The following is an 18,026-nucleotide window of genomic DNA, read 5'->3' as shown; positions in this document are numbered from 1 at the left end:
GAATGAGCACATTTCGCCTACGGCTTAGGCCGCTCTTCTAGTGTGGCTGCTCTGTGTCTGCAGGCAGCGAGGGGCTGCAAGCTTCCTGTGTTCGCACCTATATCACCTGTGCTTCCTTGTCAGAGACAGACTATCGCAAAACATACAACTCACTCCATGAATTGATTGCTACGGCATCTGTTATCAGCAGTCACAACCAGCAACACCAGTAGCAGCCGACTGCACGCAAAGAATGGGAACGTGCAGTGGGATTTACGTGAAATCGGCGCAAGGCAGATCTTTCCGACGTAGGCTTGAGAATCTTATGGGAACATTTGTACTGTTTCTAAATTAAGTGTAGGTGTGGGAGGTGGGTGCTTCCTGCGCACGAATAAAAGCACGCTCGCCAATTGTGGATGCTAATCGTTCGCTTGTATCTGCCTACACACCTCTGCCGGTTGGGAATTATTCCACTTGCATGGCAAGGTGCGCATGTAGGTGTGATAAAAATTCTGGAGGCGCTGGTTATCGATCCGAATACCTCTCGCACGCTAAGCGAGAGCTCTACCATCTGAGCTACGCCCACCCCTCCGATAACTAGTAGTGCTACATACAGTCATATCAACGTCACAGACACTTGCACTCCCATTATTCCGCAGACAAACACTACTCTCTATGTATCAGTGAGGGTGTCTTTCAGGTTTCGTGCATTCTGTATCGAATCGTAGTTGGCCACAATGAAAGTGGCACCCATAACGTCGAAAATAGAGTTCAGACACCGCTCTGAGTAAGACGAACGTGGTGTCCACCTCTAGACTTCAATGACGTTAAGCCGTGATACCTAAGACAGATCTGCACTCGATGACACCACCATAACAGCCGGTCCCCACACTTACATCTTGCTCTCCTTATGACAGTATACATCATATCAGTCTGTGACGCTGGTTTTGCAACTTCTTGCGTGCGTTTATGTTCGCCGCGACCAACACTTACCATGCACTGACCACAAAACATGGAGGAGCCGGGGCTTGAACCCGAGACCGTTCACACGCTAAGCGAACGATCTGCCAACTGAGCTACAGCTACACACACGACCAAGCCTGGCTATTCTCCATTCTTTGCGACTCTGATGTGCACGGACACGATGGTTGGTTGGTTTGTAGCGGCGAAGGTACCAGAATACAAAGGCGCGGACACGTTCATATACACAAGAGTTCCAAGTAGTTTCGATGCTCTGGTATTACGAATGCAAATTCCGTCTGTTTTGAACGTCTTAAATTGAAAGGGCGGTCACAAATTGGTCCATTTCACTCCTTGTCGACAATCACACAGCACCTGAGGTAACAAGCACATCTCGAGCCCCATTGTGCTCTCCATTGTTCATGCCAACTCAGTGCCTCGCTCTTTGCTACTGTGTAAAACTCTTGTCGTCCAACTGCAAAACACTGGGACACAACAAGTTTCCGCGTCTCCATTGCACTGATCGTACTACGAAACGCTCCCCAAACTTGGCAATCACGCATGCAGATGACTTTTCCGACTTTACACGACGCTCACGCTAGTGACAGCCTTATTTACAGTTCGACGTCGCGCCAAAGCGAATGAGCACATTTCGCCTACAGCTTAGGCCGCTCTTCTAGTGTGGCTGCTCTGTGTCTGCAGGCAGCGAGGGGCTGCAAGCTTCCTGTGTTCGCACCTATATCACCTGCGCTTCCTTGTCAGAGACAGACTATCGCAAAACATACAACTCACTCCATGAATTGATTGCTACGGCATCTGTTATCAGCAGTCACAACGAGCAACACCAGTAGCAGCCGACTGCACGCAAAGAATGGGAACGTGCAGTGGGATTTACGTGAAATCGGCGCAAGGCAGATCTTTCCGACGTAGGCTTGAGAATCTTATGGGAACATTTGTACTGTTTCTAAATTAAGTGTAGGTGTGGGAGGAGGGTGCTTCCTACACACGAATAAAAGCACACTCGCCAATTGTGGATGCTAATCGTTCGCTTGTATCTGCCTACACACCTCTGCCGGTTGGGAATTATTCCACTTGCATGGCAAGGTGCGCATGTAGGTGTGATAAAAATTCTGGAGGCGCTGGGTATCGATCCCAGTACCTCTCGCACGCTAAGCGAGCGCTCTACCATCTGAGCTACGCCCACCCCCCCGATAACTAGTAGTGCTACATACAGTCATATCAACGTCACAGACCTTTGCACTCCCATTATTCCGCAGACAAACACTACTCTCTATGTATCAGTGAGGGTGTCTTTCAGGTTTCGTGCATTCTGTATCTAATCGTAGTTGGCCACAATGAAATTGGCACCCATAACGTCGAAAATAGAGTTCAGACACCGCTCTGAGTAAGACGAACGTGTTGTCCACCTCTAGACTTCAATGACGTTAAGCCGTGATACCTAAGACAGATCTGCACTCGATGACACCACGATAACAGCCGGTCCCCACACTTACATCTTGCTCTCCTTACGACAGTATACATCATATCAGTCTGTGACGCTGGTTTTGCAACTTCTTTCGTGCGTTTATGTTCGCCGCGACCAACACTTACCATGCACTGACCACAAAACATGGAGGAGCCGGGGCTTGAACCCGAGACCGTTCACACGCTAAGCGAACGATCTGCCAACTGAGCGACAGCTACACACACGATCAAGCCTGGCTATTCTCCATTCTTTGCGACTCTGATGTGCACGGACACGATGGTTGGTTCGTTTGTAGCGGCGAAGGTACCAGAATAAAAAGGCGCGGACACGTTCATATACACAAGAGTTCCAAGTAGTTTCGATGCTCTGGTATTACGAATGCAAATTCCGTCTGTTTTGAACGTCTTAAATTGAAAGGGCGGTCACAAATTGGTCCATTTCACTCCTTGTCGACAATCACACAGCACCTGAGGTAACAAGCACATCTCGAGCCCCATTGTGCTCTCCACTGTTCATGCCAACTCAGTGTGTAAACCTCTTGTCGTCCAACTGCAAAACACTGGGACACAACAAGTTTCCGCGTCTCCATTGCACTGATCGTACTACGAAACGCTCCCCAAACTTGGCAATCACCCATGCAGATGACTTTTCCGACTTTACACGACGCTCACGCTAGTGACAGCCTTATTTACAGTTCGACGTCGCGCCAAAGCGAATGAGCACATTTCGCCGACGGCTTAGGCCGCTCTTCTAGTGTGGCTGCTCTGTGTCTGCAGGCAGCGAGGGGCTGCAAGCTTCCTGTGTTCGCACCTATATCACCTGTGCTTCCTTGTCAGAGACAGACTATCGCAAAACATACAACTCACTCCATGAATTGATTGCTACGGCATCTGTTATCAGCAGTCACAACCAGCAACACCAGTAGCAGCCGACTGCACGCAAAGAATGGGAACGTGCAGTGGGATTTACGTGAAATCGGCGCAAGGCAGATCTTTCCGACGTAGGCTTGAGAATCTTATGGGAACATTTGTACTGTTTCTAAATTAAGTGTAGGTGTGGGAGGTGGGTGCTTCCTGCGCACGAATAAAAGCACGCTCGCCAATTGTGGATGCTAATCGTTCGCTTGTATCTGCCTACACACCTCTGCCGGTTGGGAATTATTCCACTTGCATGGCAAGGTGCGCATGTAGGTGTGATAAAAATTCTGGAGGCGCTGGGTATCGATCTCAATACCTCTCGCACGCTAAGCGAGAGCTCTACCATCTGAGCTACGCCCACCCCTCCGATAACTAGTAGTGATACATACAGTCATATCAACGTCACAGACCCTTGCACTCCCATTATTCCGCAGACAAACACTACTCTCTATGTATCAGTGAGGGTGTCTTTCAGGTTTCGTGCAATCTGTATCGAATCGTAGTTGGCCACAATGAAAGTGGCACCCATAACGTCGAAAATAGAGTTCAGACACCGCTCTGAGTAAGACGAACGTGTTGTCCACCTCTAGACTTCAATGACGTTAAGCCGTGATACCTAAGACAGATCTGCACTCGATGACACCACGATAACAGCCGGTCCCCACACTTACATCTTGCTCTCCTTATGACAGTATACATCATATCAGTCTGTGACGCTGGTTTTGCAACTTCTTGCGTGCGTTTATGTTCGCCGCGACCAACACTTACCATGCACTGACCACAAAACATGGAGGAGCCGGGGCTTGAACCCGAGACCGTTCACACGCTAAGCGAACGATCTGCCAACTGAGCGACAGCTACACACACGATCAAGCCTGGCTATTCTCCATTCTTTGCGACTCTGATGTGCACGGACACGACGGTTGGTTCGTTTGTAGCGGCGAAGGTACCAGAATACAAAGGCGCGGACACGTTCATATACACAAGAGTTCCAAGTAGTTTCGATGCTCTGGTATTACGAATGCAAATTCCGTCTGTTTTGAACGTCTTAAATTGAAAGGGTGGTCACAAATTGGTCCATTTCACTCCTTGTCGACAATCACACAGCACCTGAGGTAACAAGCACATCTCGAGCCCCATTGTGCTCTCCATTGTTCATGCCAACTCAGTGTGTAAAACTCTTGTCGTCCAACTGCAAAACACTGGGACACAACAAGTTTCCGCGTCTCCATTGCACTGATCGTACTACGAAACGCTCCCCAAACTTGGCAATCACCCATGCAGATGACTTTTCCGACTTTACACGACGCTCACGCTAGTGACAGCCTTATTTACAGTTCGACGTCGCGCCAAAGCGAATGAGCACATTTCGCCTACGGCTTAGGCCGCTCTTCTAGTGTGGCTGCTCTGTGTCTGCAGGCAGCGAGGGGCTGCAAGCTTCCTGTGTTCGCACCTATATCACCTGTGCTTCCTTGTCAGAGACAGACTATCGCAAAACATACAACTCACTCCATGAATTGATTGCTACGGCATCTGTTATCAGCAGTCACAACCAGCAACACCAGTAGCAGCCGACTGCACGCAAAGAATGGGAACGTGCAGTGGGATTTACGTGAAATCGGCGCAAGGCAGATCTTTCCGACGTAGGCTTGAGAATCTTATGGGAACATTTGTACTGTTTCTAAATTAAGTGTAGGTGTGGGAGGAGGGTGCTTCCTGCGCACGAATAAAAGCACGCTCGCCAATTGTGGATGCTAATCGTTCGCTTGTATCTGCCTACACACCTCTGCCGGTTGGGAATTATTCCACTTGCATGGCAAGGTGCGCATGTAGGTGTGATAAAAATTCTGGATGCGCTGGGTATCGATCCCAGTACCTCTCGCACGCTAAGCGAGCGCTCTACCATCTGAGCTACGCCCAACCCCCCAATAACTAGTAGTGCTACATACAGTCATATCAACGTCACAGACCCTTGCACTCCCATTATTCCGCAGACAAACACTACTCTCTATGTATCAGTGAGGGTGTCTTTCAGGTTTCGTGCATTCTGTATCGAATCGTAGTTGGCCACAATGAAAGTGGCACCCATAACGTCGAAAATAGAGTTCAGACACCGCTCTGAGTAAGACGAACGTGGTGTCCACCTCTAGACTTCAATGACGTTAAGCCGTGATACCTAAGACAGATCTGCACTCGATGACACCACCATAACAGCCGGTCCCCACACTTACATCTTGCTCTCCTTATGACAGTATACATCATATCAGTCTGTGACGCTGGTTTTGCAACTTCTTGCGTGCGTTTATGTTCGCCGCGACCAACACTTACCATGCACTGACCACAAAACATGGAGGAGCCGGGGCTTGAACCCGAGACCGTTCACACGCTAAGCGAACGATCTGCCAACTGAGCTACAGCTACACACACGACCAAGCCTGGCTATTCTCCATTCTTTGCGACTCTGATGTGCACGGACACGATGGTTGGCTGGTTTGTAGCGGCGAAGGTACCAGAATACAAAGGCGCGGACACGTTCATATACACAAGAGTTCCAAGTAGTTTCGATGCTCTGGTATTACGAATGCAAATTCCGTCTGTTTTGAACGTCTTAAATTGAAAGAGCGGTCACAAATTGGTCCATTTCACTCCTTGTCGACAATCACACAGCACCTGAGGTAACAAGCACATCTCGAGCCCCATTGTGCTCTCCATTGTTCATGCCAACTCAGTGCCTCGCTCTTTGCTACTGTGTAAAACTCTTGTCGTCCAACTGCAAAACACTGGGACACAACAAGTTTCCGCGTCTCCATTGCACTGATCGTACTACGAAACGCTCCCCAAACTTGGCAATCACGCATGCAGATGACTTTTCCGACTTTACACGACGCTCACGCTAGTGACAGCCTTATTTACAGTTCGACGTCGCGCCAAAGCGAATGAGCACATTTCGCCTACAGCTTAGGCCGCTCTTCTAGTGTGGCTGCTCTGTGTCTGCAGGCAGCGAGGGGCTGCAAGCTTCCTGTGTTCGCACCTATATCACCTGTGCTTCCTTGTCAGAGACAGACTATCGCAAAACATACAACTCACTCCATGAATTGATTGCTACGGCATCTGTTATCAGCAGTCACAACGAGCAACACCAGTAGCAGCCGACTGCACGCAAAGAATGGGAACGTGCAGTGGGATTTACGTGAAATCGGCGCAAGGCAGATCTTTCCGACGTAGGCTTGAGAATCTTATGGGAACATTTGTACTGTTTCTAAATTAAGTGTAGGTGTGGGAGGAGGGTGCTTCCTACACACGAATAAAAGCACACTCGCCAATTGTGGATGCTAATCGTTCGCTTGTATCTGCCTACACACCTCTGCCGGTTGGGAATTATTCCACTTGCATGGCAAGGTGCGCATGTAGGTGTGATAAAAATTCTGGAGGCGCTGGGTATCGATCCCAGTACCTCTCGCACGCTAAGCCAGCGCTCTACCATGTGAGCTACGCCCACCCCCCCCGATAACTAGTAGTGCTACTTACAGTCATATCAACGTCACAGACCTTTGCACTCCCATTATTCCGCAGACAAACACTACTCTCTATGTATCAGTGAGGGTGTCTTTCAGGTTTCGTGCATTCTGTATCGAATCGTAGTTGGCCACAATGAAAGTGGCACCCATAACGTCGAAAATAGAGTTCAGACACCGCTCTGAGTAAGACGAACGTGTTGTCCACCTCTAGACTTCAATGACGTTAAGCCGTGATACCTAAGACAGATCTGCACTCGATGACACCACGATAACAGCCGGTCCCCACACTTACATCTTGCTCTCCTTACGACAGTATACATCATATCAGTCTGTGACGCTGGTTTTGCAACTTCTTGCGTGCGTTTATGTTCGCCGCGACCAACACTTACCATGCACTGACCACAAAACATGGAGGAGCCGGGGCTTGAACCCGAGACCGTTCACACGCTAAGCGAACGATCTGCCAACTGAGCGACAGCTACACACACGATCAAGCCTGGCTATTCTCCATTCTTTGCGACTCTGATGTGCACGGACACGATGGTTGGTTCGTTTGTAGCGGCGAAGGTACCAGAATACAAAGGCGCGGACACGTTCATATACACAAGAGTTCCAAGTAGTTTCGATGCTCTGGTATTACGAATGCAAATTCCGTCTGTTTTGAACGTCTTAAATTGAAAGGGCGGTCACAAATTGGTCCATTTCACTCCTTGTCGACAATCACACAGCACCTGAGGTAACAAGCACATCTCGAGCCCCATTGTGCTCTCCATTGTTCATGCCAACTCAGTGCCTCGCTCTTTGCTACTGTGTAAAACTCTTGTCGTCCAACTGCAAAACACTGGGACACAACAAGTTTCCGCGTCTCCATTGCACTGATCGTACTACGAAACGCTCCCCAAACTTGGCAATCACCCATGCAGATGACTTTTCCGACTTTACACGACGCTCACGCTAGTGACAGCCTTATTTACAGTTCGACGTCGCGCCAAAGCGAATGAGCACATTTCGCCTACGGCTTAGGCCGCTCTTCTAGTGTGGCTGCTCTGTGTCTGCAGGCAGCGAGGGGCTGCAAGCTTCCTGTGTTCGCACCTATATCACCTGTGCTTCCTTGTCAGAGACAGACTATCGCAAAACATACAACTCACTCCATGAATTGATTGCTACGGCATCTGTTATCAGCAGTCACAACGAGCAACACCAGTAGCAGCCGACTGCACGCAAAGAATGGGAACGTGCAGTGGGATTTACGTGAAATCGGCGCAAGGCAGATCTTTCCGACGTAGGCTTGAGAATCTTATGGGAACATTTGTACTGTTTCTAAATTAAGTGTAGGTGTGGGAGGAGGGTGCTTCCTACACACGAATAAAAGCACACTCGCCAATTGTGGATGCTAATCGTTCGCTTGTATCTGCCTACACACCTCTGCCGGTTGGGAATTATTCCACTTGCATGGCAAGGTGCGCATGTAGGTGTGATAAAAATTCTGGAGGCGCTGGGTATCGATCCCAGTAACTCTCGCACGCTAAGCCAGCGCTCTACCATGTGAGCTACGCCCACCCCCCCGATAACTAGTAGTGCTACTTACAGTCATATCAACGTCACAGACCTTTGCACTCCCATTATTCCGCAGACAAACACTACTCTCTATGTATCAGTGAGGGTGTCTTTCAGGTTTCGTGCATTCTGTATCGAATCGTAGTTGGCCACAATGAAAGTGGCACCCATAACGTCGAAAATAGAGTTCAGACACCGCTCTGAGTAAGACGAACGTGTTGTCCACCTCTAGACTTCAATGACGTTAAGCCGTGATACCTAAGACAGATCTGCACTCGATGACACCACGATAACAGCCGGTCCCCACACTTACATCTTGCTCTCCTTACGACAGTATACATCATATCAGTCTGTGACGCTGGTTTTGCAACTTCTTGCGTGCGTTTATGTTCGCCGCGACCAACACTTACCATGCACTGACCACAAAACATGGAGGAGCCGGGGCTTGAACCCGAGACCGTTCACACGCTAAGCGAACGATCTGCCAACTGAGCGACAGCTACACACACGATCAAGCCTGGCTATTCTCCATTCTTTGCGACTCTGATGTGCACGGACACGATGGTTGGTTCGTTTGTAGCGGCGAAGGTACCAGAATACAAAGGCGCGGACACGTTCATATACACAAGAGTTCCAAGTAGTTTCGATGCTCTGGTATTACGAATGCAAATTCCGTCAGTTTTCAACGTCTTAAATTGAAAGGGCGGTCACAAATTGGTCCATTTCACTCCTTGTCGACAATCACACAGCACCTGAGGTAACAAGCACATCTCGAGCCCCATTGTGCTCTCCATTGTTCATGCCAACTCAGTGCCTCGCTCTTTGCTACTGTGTAAAACTCTTGTCGTCCAACTGCAAAACACTGGGACACAACAAGTTTCCGCGTCTCCATTGCACTGATCGTACTACGAAACGCTCCCCAAACTTGGCAATCACGCATGCAGATGACTTTTCCGACTTTACACGACGCTCACGCTAGTGACAGCCTTATTTACAGTTCGACGTCGCGCCAAAGCGAATGAGCACATTTCGCCTACGGCTTAGGCCGCTCTTCTAGTGTGGCTGCTCTGTGTCTGCAGGCAGCGAGGGGCTGCAAGCTTCCTGTGTTCGCACCTATATCACCTGTGCTTCCTTGTCAGAGACAGACTATCGCAAAACATACAACTCACTCCATGAATTGATTGCTACGGCATCTGTTATCAGCAGTCACAACCAGCAACACCAGTAGCAGCCGACTGCACGCAAAGAATGGGAACGTGCAGTGGGATTTACGTGAAATCGGCGCAAGGCAGATCTTTCCGACGTAGGCTTGAGAATCTTATGGGAACATTTGTACTGTTTCTAAATTAAGTGTAGGTGTGGGAGGAGGGTGCTTCCTGCGCACGAATAAAAGCACGCTCGCCAATTGTGGATGCAAATCGTTCGCTTGTATCTGCCTACACACCTCTGCCGGTTGGGAATTATTCCACTTGCATGGCAAGGTGCGCATGTAGGTGTGATAAAAATTCTGGAGGCGCTGGGTATCGATCCCAGTACCTCTCGCACGCTAAGCGAGCGCTCTACCATCTGAGCTACGCCCAACCCCCCAATAACTAGTAGTGCTACATACAGTCATATCAACGTCACAGACCCTTGCACTCCCATTATTCCGCAGACAAACACTACTCTCTATGTATCAGTGAGGGTGTCTTTCAGGTTTCGTGCATTCTGTATCGAATCGTAGTTGGCCACAATGAAAGTGGCACCCATAACGTCGAAAATAGAGTTCAGACACCGCTCTGAGTAAGACGAACGTGGTGTCCACCTCTAGACTTCAATGACGTTAAGCCGTGATACCTAAGACAGATCTGCACTCGATGACACCACCATAACAGCCGGTCCCCACACTTACATCTTGCTCTCCTTATGACAGTATACATCATATCAGTCTGTGACGCTGGTTTTGCAACTTCTTGCGTGCGTTTATGTTCGCCGCGACCAACACTTACCATGTACTGACCACAAAACATGGAGGAGCCGGGGCTTGAACCCGAGACCGTTCACACGCTAAGCGAACGATCTGCCAACTGAGCGACAGCTACACACACGATCAAGCCTGGCTATTCTCCATTCTTTGCGACTCTGATGTGCACGGACACGATGGTTGGTTCGTTTGTAGCGGCGAAGGTACCAGAATACAAAGGCGCGGACACGTTCATATACACAAGAGTTCCAAGTAGTTTCGATGTTCTGGTATTACGAATGCAAATTCCGTCTGTTTTGAACGTCTTAAATTGAAAAGGCCGGTCACAAATTGGTCCATTTCACTCCTTGTCGACAATCACACAGCACCTGAGGTAACAAGCACATCTCGAGCCCCATTGTGCTCTCCACTGTTCATGCCAACTCAGTGTGTAAACCTCTTGTCGTCCAACTGCAAAACACTGGGACACAACAAGTTTCCGCGTCTCCATTGCACTGATCGTACTACGAAACGCTCCCCAAACTTGGCAATCACCCATGCAGATGACTTTTCCGACTTTACACGACGCTCACGCTAGTGACAGCCTTATTTACAGTTCGACGTCGCGCCAAAGCGAATGAGCACATTTCGCCTACGGCTTAGGCCGCTCTTCTAGTGTGGCTGCTCTGTGTCTGCAGGCAGCGAGGGGCTGCAAGCTTCCTGTGTTCGCACCTATATCACCTGTGCTTCCTTGTCAGAGACAGACTATCGCAAAACATACAACTCACTCCATGAATTGATTGCTACGGCATCTGTTATCAGCCGTCACAACCAGCAACACCAGTAGCAGCCGACTGCACGCAAAGAATGGGAACGTGCAGTGGGATTTACGTGAAATCGGCGCAAGGCAGATCTTTCCGACTTAGGCTTGAGAATCTTATGGGAACATTTGTACTGTTTCTAAATTAAGTGTAGGTGTGGGAGGAGGGTGCTTCCTGCGCACGAATAAAAGCACGCTCGCCAATTGTGGATGCTAATCGTTCGCTTGTATCTGCCTACACACCTCTGCCGGTTGGGAATTATTCCACTTGCATGGCAAGGTGCGCATGTAGGTGTGATAAAAATTCTGGAGACGCTGGGTATCGATCCCAGTACCTCTCGCACGCTAAGCGAGCGCTCTACCATCTGAGCTACGCCCACCCCCCGATAACTAGTAGTGCTACATACAGTCATATCAACGTCACAGACCCTTGCACTCCCATTATTCCGCAGACAAACGCTACTCTCTATGTATCAGTGAGGGTGTCTTTCAGGTTTCGTGCATTCTGTATCGAATCGTAGTTGGCCACAATGAAAGTGGCACCCATAACGTCGAAAATAGAGTTCAGACACCGCTCTGAGTAAGACGAACGTGTTGTCCACCTCTAGACTTCAATGACGTTAAGCCGTGATACCTAAGACAGATCTGCACTCGATGACACCACCATAACAGCCGGTCCCCACACTTACATCTTGCTCTCCTTATGACAGTATACATCATATCAGCCTGTGACGCTGGTTTTGCAACTTCTTGCGTGCGTTTATGTTCGCCGCGACCAACACTTACCATGCACTGACCACAAAACATGGAGGAGCCGGGGCTTGAACCCGAGACCGTTCACACGCTAAGCGAACGAACTGCCAACTGAGCTACAGCTACACACACGACCAAGCCTGGCTATTCTCCATTCTTTGCGACTCTGATGTCCACGGACACGATGGTTGGTTGGTTTGTAGCGGCGAAGGTACCAGAATACAAAGGCGCGGACACGTTCATATACACAAGAGTTCCAAGTAGTTTCGATGCTCTGGTATTACGAATGCAAATTCCGTCTGTTTTGAACGTCTTAAATTGAAAGGGCGGTCACAAATTGGTCCATTTCACTCCTTGTCGACAATCACACAGCACCTGAGGTAACAAGCACATCTCGAGCCCCATTGTGCTCTCCATTGTTCATGCCAACTCAGTGTGTAAAACTCTTGTCGTCCAACTGCAAAACACTGGGACACAACAAGTTTCCGCCTCTCCATTGCACTGATCGTACTACGAAACGCTCCGCAAACTTGGCAATCACCCATGCAGATGACTTTTCCGACTTTACACGACGCTCACGCTAGTGACAGCCTTATTTACAGTTCGACGTCGCGCCAAAGCGAATGAGCACATTTCGCCTACGGCTTAGGCCGCTCTTCTAGTGTGGCTGCTCTGTGTCTGCAGGCAGCGAGGGTCTGCAAGCTTCCTGTGTTCGCACCTATATCACCTGTGCTTCCTTGTCAGAGACAGACTATCGCAAAACATACAACTCACTCCATGAATTGATTGCTACGGCATCTGTTATCAGCAGTCACAACCAGCAACACCAGTAGCAGCCGACTGCACGCAAAGAATGGGAACGTGCAGTGGGATTTACGTGAAATCGGCGCAAGGCAGATCTTTCCGACGTAGGCTTGAGAATCTTATGGGAACATTTGTACTGTTTCTAAATTAAGTGTAGGTGTGGGAGGTGGGTGCTTCCTGCGCACGAATAAAAGCACGCTCGCCAATTGTGGATGCTAATCGTTCGCTTGTATCTGCCTACACACCTCTGCCGGTGGGGAATTATTCCACTTGCATGGCAAGGTGCGCATGTAGGTGTGATAAAAATTCTGGAGGCGCTGGGTATCGATCCCAATACCTCTCGCACGCTAAGCGAGCGCTCTACCATCTGAGCTACGCCCACTCCCCCGATAACTAGTAGTGCTACATACAGTCATATCAACGTCACAGACCCTTGCACTCCCATTATTCCGCAGACAAACGCTACACTCTATGTATCAGTGAGGGTGTCTTTCAGGTTTCGTGCATTCTGTATCGAATCGTAGTTGGCCACAATGAAAGTGGCACCCATAACGTCGAAAATAGAGTTCACACACCGCTCTGAGTAAGACGAACGTGTTGTCCACCTCTAGACTTCAATGACGTTAAGCCGTGATACCTAAGACAGATCTGCACTCGATGACACCACCATAACAGCCGGTCCCCACACTTACATCTTGCTCTCCTTATGACAGTATACATCATATCAGTCTGTGACGCTGGTTTTGCAACTTCTTGCGTGCGTTTATGTTCGCCGCGACCAACACTTACCATGCACTGACCACAAAACATGGAGGAGCCGGGGCTTGAACCCGAGACCGTTCACACGCTAAGCGAACGAACTGCCAACTGAGCTACAGCTACACACGCGACCAAGCCTGGCTATTCTCCATTCTTTGCGACTCTGATGTGCACGGACACGATGGTTGGTTGGTTTGTAGCGGCGAAGGTACCAGAATACAAAGGCGCGGACACGTTCATATACACAAGAGTTCCAAGTAGTTTCGATGCTCTGGTATTACGAATGCAAATTCCGTCTGTTTTGAACGTCTTAAATTGAAAGGGCGGTCACAAATTGGTCCATTTCACTCCTTGTCGACAATCACACAGCACCTGAGGTAACAAGCACATCTCGAGCCCCATTGTGCTCTCCATTGTTCATGCCAACTCAGTGCCTCGCTCTTTGCTACTGTGTAAAACTCTTGTCGTCCAACTGCAAAACACTGGGACATAACAAGTTTCCGCGTCTCCATTGCACTGATCGTACTACGAAACGCTCCCCAAACTTGGCAATCACCCATGCAGATGACTTTTCCGACTTTACACGACGCTCACGCTAGTGACAGCCTTATTTACAGTTCGACGTCGCGCCAAAGCGAATGAGCACATTTCGCCTACAGCTTAGGCCGCTCTTCTAGTGTGGCTGCTCTGTGTCTGCAGGCAGCGAGGGGCTGCAAGCTTCCTGTGTTCGCACCTATATCACCTGTGCTTCCTTGTCAGAGACAGACTATCGCAAAACATACAACTCACTCCATGAATTGATTGCTACGGCATCTGTTATCAGCAGTCACAACCAGCAACACCAGTAGCAGCCGACTGCACGCAAAGAATGGGAACGTGCAGTGGGATTTACGTGAAATCGGCGCAAGGCAGATCTTTCCGACGTATGCTTGAGAATCTTATGGGAACATTTGTACTGTTTCTAAATTAAGTGTAGGTGTGGTAGGAGGGTGCTTCCTACACACGAATAAAAGCACGCTCGCCAATTGTGGATGCTAATCGTTCGCTTGTATCTGCCTACACACCTCTGCCGGTTGGGAATTATTCCACTTGCATGGCAAGGTGCGCATGTAGGTGTGATAAAAATTCTGGAGGCGCTGGGTATCGATCCCAGTACCTCTCGCACGCTAAGCGAGCGCTCTACCATCTGAGCTACGCCCACCTCCCCGATAACTAGTAGTGCTACATACAGTCATATCAACGTCACAGACCCTTGCACTCCCATTATTCCGCAGACAAACACTACTCTCTATGTATCAGTGAGGGTGTCTTTCAGGTTTCGTGCATTCTGTATCTAATCGTAGTTGGCCACAATGAAAGTGGCACCCATAACGTCGAAAATAGAGTTCACACACCGCTCTGAGTAAGACGAACGTGTTGTCCACCTCTAGACTTCAATGACGTTAAGCCGTGATACCTAAGACAGATCTGCACTCGATGACACCACGATAACAGCCGGTCCCCACACTTACATCTTGCTCTCCTTATGACAGTATACATCATATCAGTCTGTGACGCTGGTTTTGCAACTTCTTGCGTGCGTTTATGTTCGCCGCGACCAACACTTACCATGCACTGACCACAAAACATGGAGGAGCCGGGGCTTGAACCCGAGACCGTTCACACGCTAAGCGAACGATCTGCCAACTGAGCGACAGCTACACACACGATCAAGCCTGGCTATTCTCCATTCTTTGCGACTCTGATGTGCACGGACACGATGGTTGGTTGGTTTGTAGCGGCGAAGGTACCAGAATACAAAGTCGCGGACACGTTCATATACACAAGAGTTCCAAGTAGTTTCGATGCTCTGGTATTACGAATGCAAATTCCGTCTGTTTTGAACGTCTTAAATTGAAAGGGCGGTCACAAATTGGTCCATTTCACTCCTTGTCGACAATCACCCAGCACCTGAGGTAACAAGCACATCTCGAGCCCCATTGTGCTCTCCATTGTTCATGCCAACTCAGTGCCTCGCTCTTTGCTACTGTGTAAAACTCTTGTCGTCCAACTGCAAAACACTGGGACACAACAAGTTTCCGCGTCTCCATTGCACTGATCGTACTACGAAACGCTCCCCAAACTTGGCAATCACGCATGCAGATGACCTTTCCGACTTTACACGACGCTCACGTAGTGACAGCCTTATTTACAGTTCGACGTCGCGCCAAAGCGAATGAGCACATTTCGCCTACGGCTTAGGCCGCTCTTCTAGTGTGGCTGCTCTGTGTCTGCTGGCAGCGAGGGGCTGCAAGGTTCCTGTGTTCGCACCTATATCACCTGTGCTTCCTTGTCAGAGACAGACTATCGCAAAACATACAACTCACTCCATGAATTGATTGCTACGGCATCTGTTATCAGCAGTCACAACCAGCAACACCAGTAGCAGCCGACTGCACGCAAAGAATGGGAACGTGCAGTGGGATTTTCGTGAAATCGGCGCAAGGCAGATCTTTCCGACGTAGGCTTGAGAATCTTATGGGAACATTTGTACTGTTTCTAAATTAAGTGTAGGTGTGGGAGGAGGGTGCTTCCTGCGCACGAATAAAAGCACGCTCGTCAATTGTGGATGCTAATCGTTCGCTTGTATCTGCCTACACACCTCTGCCGGTTGGGAATTATTCCACTTGCATGGCAAGGTGCGCATGTAGGTGTGATAAAAATTCTGGAGGCGCTGGGTATCGATCCCAGTACCTCTCGCACGCTAAGCGAGCGCTCTACCATCTGAGCTACGCCCACCCCCCCCGATAACTAGTAGTGCTACATACAGTCATAGCAACGTCACAGACCCTTGCACTCCCATTATTCCGCAGACAAACACTACTCTCTATGTATCAGTGAGGGTGTCTTTCAGGTTTCGTGCATTCTGTATCGAATCGTAGTTGGCCACAATGAAAGTGGCACCCATAACGTCGAAAACAGAGTTCAGACACCGCTCTGAGTATGACGAACGTGTTGTCCACCTCTAGACTTCAATGACGTTAAGCCGTGATACCTAAGACAGATCTGCACTCGATGACACCACCATAACAGCCGGTCCCCACACTTACATCTTGCTCTCCTTATGACAGTATACATCATATCAGTCTGTGACGCTGGTTTTGCAACTTCTTGCGTGCGTTTATGTTCGCCGCGACCAACACTTACCATGCACTGACCACAAAACATGGAGGAGCCGGGGCTTGAACCCGAGATCGTTCACACGCTAAGCGAACGATCTGCCAACTGAGCGACAGCTACACACACGATCAAACCTGGCTATTCTCCATTCTTTGCGACTCTGATGTGCACGGACACGATGGTTGGTTGGTTTGTAGCGGCGAAGGTACCAGAATACAAAGGCGCGGACACGTTCATATACACAAGAGTTCCAAGTAGTTTCGATGCTCTGGTATTACGAATGCAAATTCCGTCTGTTTTGAACGTCTTAAATTGAAAGGGCGGTCACAAATTGGTCCATTTCACTCCTTGTCGACAATCACACAGCACCTGAGGTAACAAGCACATCTCGAGCCCCATTGTGCTCTCCATTGTTCATGCCAACTCAGTGCCTCGCTCTTTGCTACTGTGTAAAACTCTTGTCGTCCAACTGCAAAACACTGGGACACAACAAGTTTCCGCGTCTCCATTGCACTGATCGTACTACGAAACGCTCCCCAAACTTGGCAATCACGCATGCAGATGACCTTTCCGACTTTACACGACGCTCACGCTAGTGACAGCCTTATTTACAGTTCGACGTCGCGCCAAAGCGAATGAGCACATTTCGCCTACGGCTTAGGCCGCTCTTCTAGTGTGGCTGCTCTGTGTCTGCAGGCAGCGAGGGGCTGCAAGCTTCCTGTGTTCGCACCTATATCACCTGTGCTTCCTTGTCAGAGACAGACTATCGCAAAACATACAACTCACTCCATGAATTGATTGCTACGGCATCTGTTATCAGCAGTCACAACCAGCAACACCAGTAGCAGCCGACTGCACGCAAAGAATGGGAACGTGCAGTGGGATTTACGTGAAATCGGCGCAAGGCAGATCTTTCCGACGTAGGCTTGAGAATCTTATGGGAACATTTGTACTGTTTCTAAATTAAGTGTAGGTGTGGGAGGAGGGTGCTTCCTGCGCACGAATAAAAGCACGCTCGCCAATTGTGGATGCTAATCGTTCGCTTGTATCTGCCTACACACCTCTGCCGGTTGGGAATTATTCCACTTGCATGGCAAGGTGCGCATGTAGGTGTGATAAAAATTCTGGAGGCGCTGGGTATCGATCCCAGTACCTCTCGCACGCTAAGCGAGCGCTCTACCATCCGAGCTACACCCACCCCCCCGATAACTAGTAGTGCTACATACAGTCATATCAACGTCACAGACCCTTGCACTCCCATTATTCCGCAGACAAACACTACTCTCTATGTATCAGTGAGGGTGTCTTTCAGGTTTCGTGCATTCTGTATCGAATCGTAGTTGGCCACAATGAAAGTGGCACCCATAACGTC

The 18,026-nt window shown here is 49.3% G+C and overlaps 6 non-coding genes across 6 annotated transcripts; all 6 read right to left on the bottom strand.

Moving 5' to 3' along the window:
• Positions 1-2,070: 2,070 nt before the first annotated feature.
• Positions 2,071-2,144, bottom strand: Trnaa-agc (transfer RNA alanine (anticodon AGC)). Its single transcript has one exon. It is a non-coding gene; the product is annotated as a tRNA-Ala (tRNA).
• Positions 2,145-5,190: 3,046 nt separating this feature from the next.
• On the bottom strand, positions 5,191-5,266 carry Trnaa-agc (transfer RNA alanine (anticodon AGC)). The gene has a single exon. It is a non-coding gene; the product is annotated as a tRNA-Ala (tRNA).
• Positions 5,267-9,925: 4,659 nt separating this feature from the next.
• Trnaa-agc (transfer RNA alanine (anticodon AGC)) lies at positions 9,926-10,002 on the bottom strand. Its single transcript has one exon. It is a non-coding gene; the product is annotated as a tRNA-Ala (tRNA).
• A 1,484-nt stretch (positions 10,003-11,486) lies between these two features.
• Trnaa-agc (transfer RNA alanine (anticodon AGC)) lies at positions 11,487-11,560 on the bottom strand. The gene has a single exon. It is a non-coding gene; the product is annotated as a tRNA-Ala (tRNA).
• A 3,063-nt stretch (positions 11,561-14,623) lies between these two features.
• Trnaa-agc (transfer RNA alanine (anticodon AGC)) lies at positions 14,624-14,697 on the bottom strand. The gene has a single exon. It is a non-coding gene; the product is annotated as a tRNA-Ala (tRNA).
• A 1,503-nt stretch (positions 14,698-16,200) lies between these two features.
• Trnaa-agc (transfer RNA alanine (anticodon AGC)) lies at positions 16,201-16,274 on the bottom strand. Its single transcript has one exon. It is a non-coding gene; the product is annotated as a tRNA-Ala (tRNA).
• Between the last annotated feature and the right edge of the window lie 1,752 nt (positions 16,275-18,026).

The sequence above is a fragment of the Schistocerca gregaria genome, chromosome 11 (assembly GCF_023897955.1).
Source record: "Schistocerca gregaria isolate iqSchGreg1 chromosome 11, iqSchGreg1.2, whole genome shotgun sequence".
Classification (NCBI taxonomy): Eukaryota; Metazoa; Arthropoda; class Insecta; order Orthoptera; family Acrididae; genus Schistocerca; species Schistocerca gregaria.
Note: the sequence above shows the minus strand (reverse complement) of the source record. Positions and strands in the feature narration are given on the sequence as shown.